General features: G+C 34.2%; 1 long non-coding RNA gene across 1 annotated transcript in view; it reads left to right on the plus strand.

The window, feature by feature from the left end:
• The window catches only part of LOC134746858 (uncharacterized), a 353,422-nt gene that overhangs the window by 119,748 nt on the left and 218,901 nt on the right, over positions 1 to 14,773 (plus strand). The gene's annotated exons all lie outside the window — the stretch shown is intronic.

Consider the following 14,773-nt stretch of genomic DNA (forward strand, 5'->3'; position numbering starts at 1 on the left):
GCATATAATAAGTATTATGCACGGTGAGTACCTAATGTCAAATTACATAATATGAAATTAAGTACATGTTTCTAAAGTCCGAGTAACGCTTAAACATTGTTGGAATCCCTAAAGAGATTTGGAGTGCACTCATACGCTGCGGGTTTGCCAAACGAACTAAACGGTTTGGAGAGAGCGCCATTGTAGAGAACTGAATAAATTGAAACGATTTACCTTTTTTGAGGACTCACGTTATAAAAGAGTAAATTCGGGTTAAATTAACTGTCATTATTGAATTTTATGGTCCGTTTTTTAATCAACGTTCTTTTATTCCGTGTTACCATTTTAAAATACGATTATACGACACCACAAACTATCGACCATCTACTCAAACACTGTCCCAAATATTCATACTTCCGCAGTGACCACGAGTTTCTCTGCGAACTGCATAAAATTGACCCGTATGAATCGTATGATGTATCTAAAATAATAGAAAAAGAAACAACAAAAACATCGTTCGAAAATTTTATAACAAAAATAATAAACACACTAAACAAATTTAATAATACATAAATAGATCGTACTTATATATATAAATATATATTCAATTAATATTTTATGTCCAGTAATCAATATTTATGTAAATGTAAAATAGAAACAAAGTAATAAGAGTTGTAGGCCGCCCGTACTGAAAGCGAGAACGTACAAATTTCAACATAGATGAAAAAAAAAAAAAAAAAAAAAAAAACATTTTAAAAACAATTGTTTTTTCATTGTGAATAATGTTATGTTATGCTAGTGTCCAGTAGAATTGACACATAAGACAATCATGTTCTGTATTTAAATAGGCAAGCTAATATTTTGGATTATTGTTTACATTATTGACTTATTTTTTTATTCAATTATAAACATGTAAGTAATTAATGCCGTTTTTACTTTGAAGAGACCCAAACATAGGTATTGTGTCTCGTCAATATGTACAGTGGACGTTTACGTTTTTCGCGGATTCCCCCCATTATTTACTCGTTACATTATTAATGTATACTTAACTGACATATTACATTGGTGCTTCGCGAAACGGGATACTCATAAACGTTATGGTTCTCTATAACATTATCTAACTTATTGTTTTCTTATGGGCTATTTATTTAGTGTTCAGCTGTTTGTGAAACACATAAATTATGGTTATCTATTATTAACGACGTTCAGTATTATTTGTACAATAGTTATACCCCAATATGCTATGAAGGCCAGAAAGTTTTTAGCTAATTACTTGAAACCCAGTTTAAGGGATCATACATGTTTTATTTTGGATCAAGCCTCAAAAAAATCCAATAGACATACATGTATGTATTTCGATTTTAATTTTATTATTTAAAGTGGTTTTAAATGTAAAGCTGTGATAACACCATAGAGCTTATTTTGTTTGTTTAGTTGCTTATTATGTGAATGTTATTTTGAACACATGTAAATGTCGTGTCTTACAGGGACCTAAAGAACCTGGCCGAGGACCGAGAAAACTGGCGCATACTCCACCGACAAGAGCCATGCTCTTAAATTATGAATGAATGAATTTTGAACACCTCAGCCCCTTAGCCATATATGAAATATCAGTGTTAGGCAAAAACTAATTGAATTACTAATTACCAATTGCAATTACAATAAGTAATTGAAATTAATAATTTCAATCACAACTAAAAAAAGTAATTGTGCCTTCAATTTACAATTGCAATTGCAAAATGTAAATGATAATCAAATTTTTTATTACATTTTGAAATTGAAAGTTGAAATTAACTACTTTACTCAATTACTAATTACTTTTATTTGAATAAGTACAAGTTTTCGATCACCTTTATTTCCAAAATTATGATTGAGTTTTAAATTTAACTAACTTTACAAGGTTTTTAAGTATATTTTAAAAAATGTGAATGAGTATTTTTGCAAGATAAATTCTTCTCTCTCCTAAAAAATTCACACATTTTTCATTCCTTCCATTCCGCTACAGTCTTAAAAAGTCTATAAAAAGGTTTACGGAATGGAAATAAAATTTTGGGACGCTTTTATTTCTCCTATTAGGATCGAAAGAGCTCGTGATTCTAAGTAGAAATAACATAAAAAAATCCAAATAAAAAAATTAAATAAAGTGCAAATAAAATGCCCAGTATGCCTATTAGTAGTTTAGTAAGATATATGTCAGTATCAACCAAATTATCTAACGCGTTACCAATGTATTAATAGTATTTTATGCAAACGTTGTATAATAAGAGTAAACAAACCAGACTCGCGCATGAAGGGTTCCTTACCATTACGCAAAAACGGCAAATAAATCACGTTTGTTGTATGGGAGCCCCACTTAAATATTTACTTTATTCTGTTTTTAGTGTTTGTTGTTATAGCGGCAACAGAAATACATCATCTGTGATCTGTCTAGCTATCACGGTTCATGAGATACAGCCTGGTGACACACAGATGGACAAACAGACAGACAGTTTGTTCCCGTTTTTACCCTTTGAGTACGAAACCCTAAAAAAGGCGAGTGGCGTGGGTTACAATTAGCTAGCCATACACGCACGGATTTGCCCGTCGTATCTGCCTGAAAGATGTCCGTCAATGTGTGGTGAGAAATAAACACAGATTTGTCCGCCGGATGCCCGTCCGCTGCCCATCTGTGTCTATTTCTCGCCACACATTGACAGATGTGACCGCCAGACTCATCTTTCAGGCAGATCCGACGGGCAAATCCGTGCGTGTATGGCTAGCTAATTAAGCTGGCCATACACGCCAGTACAGTTAAACTGCGCAGGTAAACCCTAGCTAGGTGGAGCACACACACGGCAGCGGTAAACCTGCACAAATTCTCAGTTGTGTATTAGCCATGGCACCGTCGTCAGCTGTGATTGATATTGATGCAGCACTATTAACCGGAGTCGCAGGCGTAGGCGATCATTGTAAAGAAATACGCCATGAGCATTTTTTGACGGGTCTCTAGTGTCTCCCATATAGTTTTAAGTCATTTTCGTTAGTCATAATTTGGTTTTTCTCAGAAACGCGTAACTTTTCAGGATTGCCATAAAAAAAACTCAACCTAACCTATCTATAGAATAACCTGAGGAAAATCCTGAAGAGTTTCAGAATTATGTCTAATGATAATATGACAAATTGACAATCATTAAATTATGCTTTTTCTTTGGACTTTCAATTATTATGTCAAACAAAGGGACCCCTTTTTGACCTATTATACAATGTGGCATACAATTACTTTTTCTACTACTAGAGACTGTAACATGACATAAATAAAAAGAAATTTTTTTTTCATAAGAGCGGGATACGTCAAAATGAAAAACATTGTTTATGGTGAACTTTGTTTTAATTGACGTTCACTAGACGGTGATGACAATAAAAAATAATAGTTTTGTAAGTTGGCAGCAATGCGCTTAGCTTGAAACTGTATTAATTTTGATTATAGTCGGAGTATTGTTTTAGCGATTTTAAAGCACAAGTTTAGTGCTGTTATGAGGAATAGACAATATAGACTGCTTTAAGCCTATTATGTATGTTCTTATATTAGTGTTCATGAATGTATAAATGACAGATAATAGTAGTTTAAAAAATATACAACAACTTATTGCTGTTCATTTTAGGTTCGGACTAAAAAAAAAAAATTCAGCTCCCTGGATCCTAATAAATTTATTTTCGTACTAAAAGTAACCCGACTTTCAACTTACCTAATTTAAGAACGTAGGTAAGTGCAGAAAGTTCCTAGTTTTTCTAAAATGTATTAGATACGACATGATTTTGCTCTCATCTTATATGGAAGCTAAAAAGTTCCGATCGCCATTCTATTGTGATTTTTCGGGCTCCCAAGGGCTTTAGTTAGTTCCGCAGTCATTCTTTATAACTTCTTTTACCATTTTGAAATACCTAGCCTTATCTTAAAGGTTATGACCTTTCTGTGGGGTCAGCGATTCAGTTTTCTATCTTTTAATTTACATCAGAATTAGTTAATAAGGTAGCCAATACGTAATAATAATAATGCAGCCTATACACGTCCCACTGCTGAGTCAATGCCTCCTCTAATGCGCGAGAGGGATTGGACTTAGAAACTCCTCCATTTTCTTTCATTCATTCATTCATTCATTATTCCTTTATAAAACATAGTTTTACATATAACATTTAAAACTTTCGCGGTTTGAACACATATTAAATCACATTCGAAACGTCGGTAAATAAAGGTAACAAAATAAATTCGCGATAGACCCGTTTCTAAATGTGATTTAATATAGTTTTACATGTCAAATACAGTATTTCACACATACATTACATACATTACATACATTACATACATTACATTAATCGACTTACTACACTAAATGTGTCATTCTCAAGTAAAAAGTACCACATTGTCGCTTACCACTAGGACGCTCTGACGGGTTATTCGTATAGAGATGCAAAACAAATTTCACCCTTATGTTAAGCGACAATGTGGTACGTTTTACTTGAGAACGACACAAATATTTACAACTACAGAAACTTACAGAAAAGCTGTCCGTAACACTGTAACAACTCGGCTTCCATATTCCCGCATGACTATTGCGATTGTCGCCCGATTAGAACTTTAAGATACTAAGTCAAGAATTCCGTCCGTCCGTCACCGTCAACGCAAGCTCCTGATGACACTCCTCGGTACGGAGTGAAACATGTCGAGCATTTTTTGACTTAAAATACGGTTTAAACCAGAAAGATTAAGTAGGTGCACCCAACCCATGGGTTAACCCATTGGTTGACTGGTAGAGAATGCCTTAAGGCATTAAGCCCGCCTTTTGTATCTTCATGTATTGTGCAATAAAGATTAAATAAATAAATATTTTAAATAATATTTTACAATTTTCCAAAGATATAAAACAAAAAAGTGCTAAAACACATCCTTACATTGTAATGATGATGACTGACGCCGATCAAAATAACCTACTTGCGTGCAAGGGGTCTTTAGTGTGTCAAATTAACCGTTCGTGTTTTGTTGGTATTAAATCCGTGCATATCGACCGAGTCCTAATTGGAAATGTGGCTTTTCAAATAGTGCCTACGCTTGATGGTCGACCAAAAAGTTACATCTACAAATAAATCAGTGCTCTGCGAAACGATGTTCGGCGAATCGTTGTCTGCGAATCGATAATCTGTTAAAATTTGTCGGTGAATCATTAGGTGTAGGTACCCGTCATTGAAACCACTGCCTTAGCAAGTATGCACTGTGTTGTCTGTGGGTATGTGTTTGTCTCTTAACCTGTTATCATCATCATCATTTCAGCCTTTTATAGTGCTTGCCCTTATAATGGCAAGGCTCAAAATATTTTAAATTTTAATATTTTTTTTAGTTTTTTGTCACCTATTGACCATAGGTGACTATTAAAATAGTAGATTGTTAACCAAGGGATGAAAGGCACTCATTTCTGCCGAGGTGTCTTGGCGCTCGAACGCAGTGAGAGCGCCAATAGTCCGAGGCAGAAATGATGCCTTTCACCCGAGTTAAACACTCTACTTTTCATTTCGAATACGAGGAAAGTAAAATGCATGTGTTTTTTCAAAAACATGACGAATAATAAATTTTTATAGTATTTATTGAGGGAACTTTCAATTAAAAATTCAGGCAAAAGTATCGTTATTTATGGAATGGAGAGTCAAGTATCACAATGGAAATTGTATAACAAATCCATTTAAACTCAAATTTCAATTGCTTATCGTAAAAAAATTAAAAATATCGTACTTCGAACGTAAAATGCTCTAGTGCAGACACGTATCATTTTCTGCGCACCTTTTAGAACAACAATGACCCTCTTTCAGAGCATGAGAAATGAAAAATAATGAAAAAAATCTTGGCTTTTCCAGTTTCGGAAAATCATATGCATCAGTGCCAATCACTCGATAAACTAGTTGCTTACTTTTTAGAAGAAAAATGTGGATTTAAATAAAAATAAAGCATGTAATGAAACAGAAATCATCATTTATTGTTATTAAACCGCAATGTAAAGCATAAAATGACTATTAACACCTATAAAAATAAATAATATCTGCGAACTCTAAGAACAAATTAAGTTACTTTCGTATGAAATATTTTATTTTATTTTGTTTTATATCTACGAAAACCTGATCACATAGTAGAAACATTTTATGCCGTAGAGATTCAAAAAACACGTTAACAAAAAGTTGTGTAAAATTGGGCAAGTAAACTAATGACTAAAATTAGTTAGTATTTTTTTATTATAGTAAAAATTTTTTTTCCATAATTAAAATTTTTTCCATAATTAAAATTTGCCGCGCTACGGTCTACGGCGTAGCAAGAAGGCTACAGCGTACAGTTTACTATATACAGTTTAAATAATATCTATTACTTTAAAAAATCAAAGTTCACTCAACTAACTAGTATGATAACTAATATGACATATTTGAAACATGTTGTGCAACCCCCCCACAAGTATAAAAAAATCAAAAATAAAATAAATCATGAACACCTATTTTGACGATAAGTTGGCAATATATTAAATGTAATATCCATGTACTTTTATGAGTTCTTGTCAATGTATCAAATACGATACATAAAAGTTTAATGTAAATATTCTGTATGTTAAATGTTTTTATATACGACCACTATGTAAATCCTAATACACTAACATAAAGTAAGTGCATTAAAATGCAGATTATGCAAAAATATATACTAATCTAAAAAATAAGTGCAAAACTTACAGTACGAAATGAAAACTGTTGTTTCCGCGGCACCATGTTAATTATTACTAATTAATTTACGATGACACTTGTGTGCATTATTTTTTGCTATGATAAAGGAGGTTTGATCGACATATTTATAGTATAATTTTTTGTTTTGTAATAAAGTGTACCTGTTAGATTTTTTTATGTTCCATGTGTCACGGGTGTTACGATGCCAAGGTAAGGGTTAAACCTCGCAACATTTCCACGTTTTAAAAAACTTATTTGTTGTAATGTTAGCATTTACGATTATTTTTAGTAATAGTTTGCTTATATTAATGATTAACTTGTGATTAAATTAATTATTTAAATTACAACACTGTCTGATATGATTAAAACTACATTTCCGTTGGCATTAAGTTAAATGGTGCGAAAACGATTTTTGTACGGTTTTCATTGGTCATTGCTCGAGTGACGTTTCAATGGTCGATTTCTATTGGTTCATGGATCGAGTGGCGCCATTTTTCATTGCAGTTGTTTTTAGTTTTCGTTCGTTCGCATCCATTCCTTTGTTGTCACTAGAGCTGTGAGCATTGACTTGGATAAAGTTAGTGTGCTGTAAATAGTAGATTGTACAACAAGGGCATAAAGCGATTTATGCCCGACTCTGCTTTTCACTTCAATTGGGAGTAAAATATATATACAAAAATATCCAATATTTTAGGTTATTTTACCGTATTTATGGCCGGTTGGTAGTGCGCCGGTCGGGGGCGCGCCGGCAGGGCTGGCACTTTGTATGGCAGATTTTAGGCTTTATTGCTAAGTCAATAAGGGTCGTATAGATGATTTTACTTTATGCTCTAGAACATAATAAGCGACTTTATGTCGTCTAGGCAAGACTTAAAGTTGAACTTTACGAGCATGAGAAGTTAAAAGATTATTTGTTGGATTGATTGAAGGATTGTTGTAGGTATTAAAACCAGTGATAGTTCTACGAGAGTATCATTTATTCCACCTAATTGATCCTGGAAAGCCATAGGAAGAATTAACAGATTTTCATCCTTTATTGTGTTCGTTGAAAACCCGCACAATGAAAGGGATTATCTAATCAAAATTTGTTTTCGGTGCCGATATATCCGTCATTGGCGTCCAGAAGCTTAAAGCTAGCCAGCGTGATTTTTATCTGACTTCATTAGCAAATATCGTCATATTTCAACCAATTTACTCAAAACCTTAACAAATTATAAGCCTTAACCTTCCCCAAGAATCACTCTATTCATAGGTGAAAACCGCATAAAAATCCGTTCAGTAGTTTTCACTAAAACTATTACGAGTTACTTACTTCTTGCTTAATAGTGTTGACAAAATACGAGCCTATAGTTGCAACCGCTGTGTGGCGCTGTCGTCGTGCACGGTCCCACGTGCATTTTTAAGGCATTTTTCTCGTACAAGAGACGCTTTCCAGATACATTTTCATACATTGACCCACCTGTTGCTATCTCTATTGCACGCGCATAATTATATTGTTGTCACACTCGCACAGTGACATTGACAACTCAAGTGATTCGAGTGCGGCCGATCGATTGAGTGAAATACGTAATATTTTTTTCGTATATTTCTATATTTAAACAAAAAAACTGACAAAGTGAAAGCAATTTACTTTTACCGTCGAAAATATTGTAATAAATAGACTGTGAGAAAATTACTTGCTTCTGATTCCTTACGCTTTTAATAAATTTTATTTCATAAAATAAACATTTCCCGAAGATAATGCCTGAGGCAGATTAGATGAATTCAATAAACATCTTACGAAACCAGTACTCATGTAACTTAAAAATATATACAAAATGACTTACTTCTGACGTTTCCTGAAGAAAATGTCTGTGGCAGTTTTGACGGAAATTAAACAAACGTCTTATGAGAAAAGTCATTTCTGGAAAGTTTCATGTTTCATTATCAAAAATGTTGTCAGTATTTTATAGGAATGTACCAATTATAAAAGATTGACAAAAATTGCGGCGGAGAAATAAGTATAATATTTGCTAAATAAGTCATTCACGGAAATGTTCATCATAATGTCAGTGTTTTTCCGTATCGCCTAAAAATAGGAATGTACCAATTATAGAAGATCTGCGAAAAGTGCGGCGAATAAATCGTCCAATTATAGGATTTTTCAAACTCGAAGGGTACGCTGACACTGACAGATGTCATTTCAATAAAATTTTGCGAGATTTTGCGTTTTTAGGTTATAAATTATATGGAGACAGGGCTCGGAACCGGTATTTTTTTAAAACCCCGAAATAGCCCAATATTTTGAATTTTTTTATGCTCATTACGTAGGACTGAATCATGTATTTAGGAGACAATTTTGCATTATTAAAACGTCCCATTAAAAAAGAAATTATAAACAAAAGAACGAAAAAGAACGTAATAATACCGGTAATTTACAAAATGACACCAGCCACTCTGTCATGACTCATGACGCCCAACATTCCTAACATTCCTCAGGCGTGCACGGAATTCGCGCGCGGACAGTAGTTTATGTAGCTTCAGATACCATAGTTAAAAAATTACAGCTATAAGTTTTTCATACAAAACTTGTTTTTGCTCTATTTCGTTTGTTTTATAAACTGGAGCTATATAAACTAATTCGGTCGGACACTAGATATTAAGTATGGCGAAAATAGTCAAACATACGGAACATACCTCAGCAAAATTGATAAGTTGGTTGGATGTAAATTAAATAATTTTCAGGAAAGTAGCTTATTATTATTTTTAATTTATATATGTTAATATATGTTGTTAATATAGGTTAAATATTATTAACATTATTACAGTACCCCGTAGTATTGTTAGTACCCCAGTTTTTTTTCCTTTAGTTCAGATATTTGATAAGCCATGTGAATAAACGTTACCTTAACTTAAACGAAGGAGCAATAAATATTATGAGTATGAGTTACTTCTGATGTTTATCAATAATGATTAGGCTAAATTTTTCATACATCACTTTATAAAAAAACAACTTTCATTATAACTAACTTTTGTTAACGTTTTATTTAACATCACAACGGCAATCGTTAGATGGATTTGTAGTAGACAATTCGGTAGTTAGTAACGTAACGCTAGTCCAATTTGTTGAAAATGATTTGTTGGAATTCGACATAGTGTCGAATTATCGCCGGTTTCAAATGGTGAAAACACAAATTAGTAAGTGAAAACGGATAACATTCATAGGCAGTAATTGTTTGTATGCTGTACCTACTGTAAACTTAAATTTGCGAACAAAAAATCTAGAGAAGAATGATCGAATAAGGTATACTATTCTTATATTATTAAGAGGATTGTAAACATACAAACGTAGTCAACGAAGTAAAAAAAGTCAAATGAATGGGTAACAAAATAGGATCAAGATAGCTATGGTAATGTGAATATCAGGAGAGGAAACTGGGGACTACGTTTATAATATAGGTATTCCCTCTGCCTTATTAACGTGTAGAAAAGTACGCACTGTATTTACCATGTTTGATTTATTACAATTATTTCGATGCCATGATAAAAAAATGTATGTAGGTAGGTACTTAAATATTTAAACCAATATTCAACACGTAACTAATATATCGCATTTTAATTTCTAAAAATATGGGGTACCTATATGATATAAGAATCGGAACAATTTTTTACTAATCGCCCTAGCAAAGCAAAACTTCAAAGGGTACGTACTATGCGACAATTTTCATTTACTTAAAATACGTAGCACTTGTAAGTATTCGTAGTTGATCCGACCAAATGATGTCAGATACATCTCATTGATGAAATCACTTGTTAATGAAAGCTCCCGAGCTAGGCAAGCGACTGTATTTGCACCCTTAGTATCAGATTAGAGCAGTTCCTGCATATTCTGCGTTTTTGAAGCGCTTTAGAAGTCTGTAGATAATGGAACAGATGACCCTATAAACTATACATATATATAGTCCACCTCATAGATAACGATGACCCTAAAATAAACCGCACGGACCTTGTATATTATGAACCTTAACATGGTTGTTAGGCCGAACTTGGTTGCAAATGCATATCAGTCATGTGACAGTAGAGTTGGCCAGCCGTATTGTATAATGCTTTGTTGCAGCATCAGGAAAATGCAGGTAGGTACCGTAAAACCAACTAATTATAGTATGGTCTAAAAAGCTCCCAACTATGGTCCAAAATTAACTCGAATATCTTAGTTTAAGTGTGTTTTTTTTTATACTACGTCGGTGGCAAACAAGCATACGGCCCGCCTGATGTTAAGCAGTCTCCGTAGCCTATGTTGGCCTGCGACTCCAGAGGAGTTACATGCGCTTTGCCGACCCTAACACTCCTCTCCCTCGAGCTCTGGCAACCTTACTCACCGGCAGGAACACAACACTTTATTTCAATTACGGAGTTCTGAAGCAAAATATATTCATAAATAGGAGAAACGACAGATAATTTAATCAAAAAGGACGACGTGTTGAACTTGAACTACACATAGTTGGGTAGTTTTTCGGTAACGGTAATAATTCTCATGCCGGGCCCAATACGAAGCGTGGGTTTGTTTTGAGAACACTCAAATCGAATGATAAATCACCGCCATGTTGTTCATTACGACTGAAATAAACGGCCATCCAGTTAGGTATTTACCGGCATCCAATTAAATAATTGTGTTATTTATTGGCTTAACTTGTGTAAGAGCAAAAATTTAAATCAATTAGATGTAAAAAAAGGTTGCTTAATACTATCCTCGTAGCGTAAGGTCTGGTGTACCATATGACGTTCCAACCCAAAGGAGAAACTGGGGGACTAGACCAGGGCATAGGTAGCCCGATTTCCTTAAAAAGTTTTTCTTTGTCGAAAAGCGATTGGTAAATATCAATATACTAACCAACTAATATAATATTTCGTACATAAGTTTCAAGAAACTTTGGTACGAGACGGGGTTCGAACCGTCGACCTTCACTTTGAATGTCGCACGCCTTACCTAGGCCAACGACGATCCTAATTTGTTGCATAATGCCATCCACGGGTAATTACATTCTACAAAGTTCGACATGCAAAATAGCTCGAACTCGGACAGTGTGCAGAAATCTGAATTTAAAATTGAAACCAGCAAGTCAAATAAAAGTGGTAAAATACATTTAGAATCATTTAGAATCATTTATTCATCAATTGTGCATTACAGGTAATGAATACATGTGTTATAAACAATTTGTTCTCTGTAATATGTCTTGCGACGTACAATGATTTTGGTTACCTAGCGCATGCAATATTATTAGAAATGTCACTTTATTTAAAATAAAAATAATCAATAAGTTGTAATTAATAATTTAAAATAAATAATGATTAATGGGTAATTATATAAGTCAATCATTCATTTGTCAAAGTGTCCATCAGAAATTCATCAATATTGTAATAACATTTATCTTTTAATAATTTTTTGAACCTAATCTTAAATGTCGACAGCTGTTCATTTCTGAGCAGATCCGGTAATTTGTTAAACAATTTAGGGGCCATTGTGTAGATGATATTTGTATAAAAGCTTGTTTTTGAAATACAATTTCCTGGGGGAAGAATTTTTAGCGTATTTGTAGCTGGGCGAGGATGAGTATTTACATGTACAGTGAATCGGTCCATATATTGTTTTACAAATACACATGCTTCGTAAATATACAAAGAATGGAGTGGTAACAGGCCTAATTTCTTAAACAAAAGTCTACAGCTTGTCATTTGGTTAACTTTAAACATAGCTCGTACAATTTTCTTTTGGGCTTTAAATAAAGGCATGATATCACAATCAGCAGCATTGCCCCAGTGTATAATTCCGTATCTGAGATTAGAGGATACATAAGCGTGATAAGCAGTGAGAGCTGACTGCTGCGAAACCGTTTCTGTCAGTCTTCTTATGACATAGACATACTGGTTTATTTTTTTACACAGATTACATATGTGCCCTCTCCATCCCACATTACTATCTATTTGAATGCCAAGAAATTTAATTTCATTTACGTGTTCTATATTTTCTTCTTTATATTTGACCACAACATCAGACTCATACAGATGAGTTTGCTAAACTAAGATTTTATGCTGTTAATCTAATTTGGCAATAAGATTAATGATCAGTCAGTAACGGTTAATGCTATTAATTTGATTAGACGTAGGGCAATTTGTCACTGCTTGAATAGTCAACCCTGGAGCAGTATTTCAATTTTAAACACTCGCTATTAATTAATAATAATATATCATTACTCGATGTGCATCTCGGTCACACATACATATCAATCTTTTAATAAAATGGCTTCCATCAAACTTATGACGATGCCGCCAATGTCAATCGTAGAGCATGATGATGTTCGGTAGTTGCTTTTAACCTTAAAAAAAGGCTTGATAAGAGCTCAAGCCAAAAGGCGATAGGTATTTAAAAAAAAGTCTATAGCTTTTCTTAATACTTTGATTTTATTAAAACCACTAGATCTTTGAAACATGCAACGACAGACACACAGGAGAAAAAGGTGGTACTCTTATCTATCACAGACGTTCACTTCATATCTCCCCTATCACCTTACCCAATCTTGATCAAATAGAGGTGTCTGGCTGTAGAATAGCTCTCGCTGGTCACAGACCAATATCAATTTATTCAGTTTATCTTTCTCCCAATAAATCTATAACTTCTAAGGATTTAACAGCTCTTTTCGATACTGACGATTCCGTAATAATAGCTGGGGACTTAATTGAACTCAAAACACACTCAATGTAGAACGGTTTTCGACTGCACACCTACACCCAAAGACTTGGCCGCGCCGCTGTAATGTCAACACATTATAGCACCACCAGTGGGTCTAAGACCTGATTATTATTTGTTCCCAAATAATAATCGCTGGGGGCCAGATCCGGGCTGTAGGGTGGGTGAACCAGCGATTCTAAGCCGAACCTGTTAAGCAGCAGCAGTCGCAACATGGCTCTTGTGAACCGGTGCATTGTCTTGCAACAGCAACACACCCTTTGACAGTTTTTCCCGCCGTCTTTCTAATAGTATCCAGTTATGGTAACACCCTTGTCCTTGTAGTCAATCATGAGAATTCCTTTTGAATCCCAAAAAAATCGTTGCCATCACCTTTCCGGGCCGATTCTGATACCCTGAACTTCTTCAAAGGTGGTGCACCCTTTTTATGCCACTGCATAGACTCGTTTCGACTCAGGTTCAAAATGATGAATCCAAGTCTCATCTCCAGTCACAATTCATTCCAGTTAGGATCCTCAAAATTGTTGTATCTGATACACCCAACTAATACAGCTAATTGTTTCTTTTTAAGTCGAGCATCTTCTAGTACGAGTTTTTCAACTTTTTGAACGATATTCGACGATGTGACTTCAATCGGCCGACTTGGGCGAGGGTAGTTTTCAATGGACTCTCTGCCATGTTTGAAGAGGCCATGCCACTTGTAAATCGTGGTTTTAGCAGGGCACTGGCCCCCGGTAGACGGCTTTCATTTCATTAATTATAGGTAAGTTGCGATTTTTGCCTCCCCTCGTATCAGTTTAATGTAGATTAAAATTAGTTTCTGCCAAAAATTCGTAATTTTTGACATGAGTAAAAGATTAAATTATAACTGCTAATTGCCAATTTTGTATTAACTTTGAAGCCAACTGGTGGTTGAATAAATTACAAGTAAATCAAAAAAGTTTTTTAAACCAGCCTTTATTTATAATAAAAGTGTAATAAAAGGATAAAAAAATACAGAAATGCCTGTAATTGAAGAAGATTACGACCTACTGGGATGGCCATACATTAAAAAAAATGAGGATAGGATATGACTGTGTGTCCAAATAATGGAACTAATTAAATTCTTTCTTTCTACGAGATATTAAAGCATGGGTATGGTTTATTTTTCGCTGTCGCTCAACGAATGCCATTTAATCGCCCTCGCTTTATGAAAATCAAATATCGCCTTGTAAATAGTCTGTCGCGTCGCCATCGCTTACCAGTGCGGCCCCGACCTTAGATGATTCTAATCAATGTAAAGATAGACTTTTACGTCATGTATCAGAAAGTTCTTACAAAAGGTTATTTAGATTGAGGGGT

Source organism: Cydia strobilella, chromosome 13 (assembly GCF_947568885.1).
Source record: "Cydia strobilella chromosome 13, ilCydStro3.1, whole genome shotgun sequence".
NCBI lineage: Eukaryota > Metazoa > Arthropoda > Insecta > Lepidoptera > Tortricidae > Cydia > Cydia strobilella.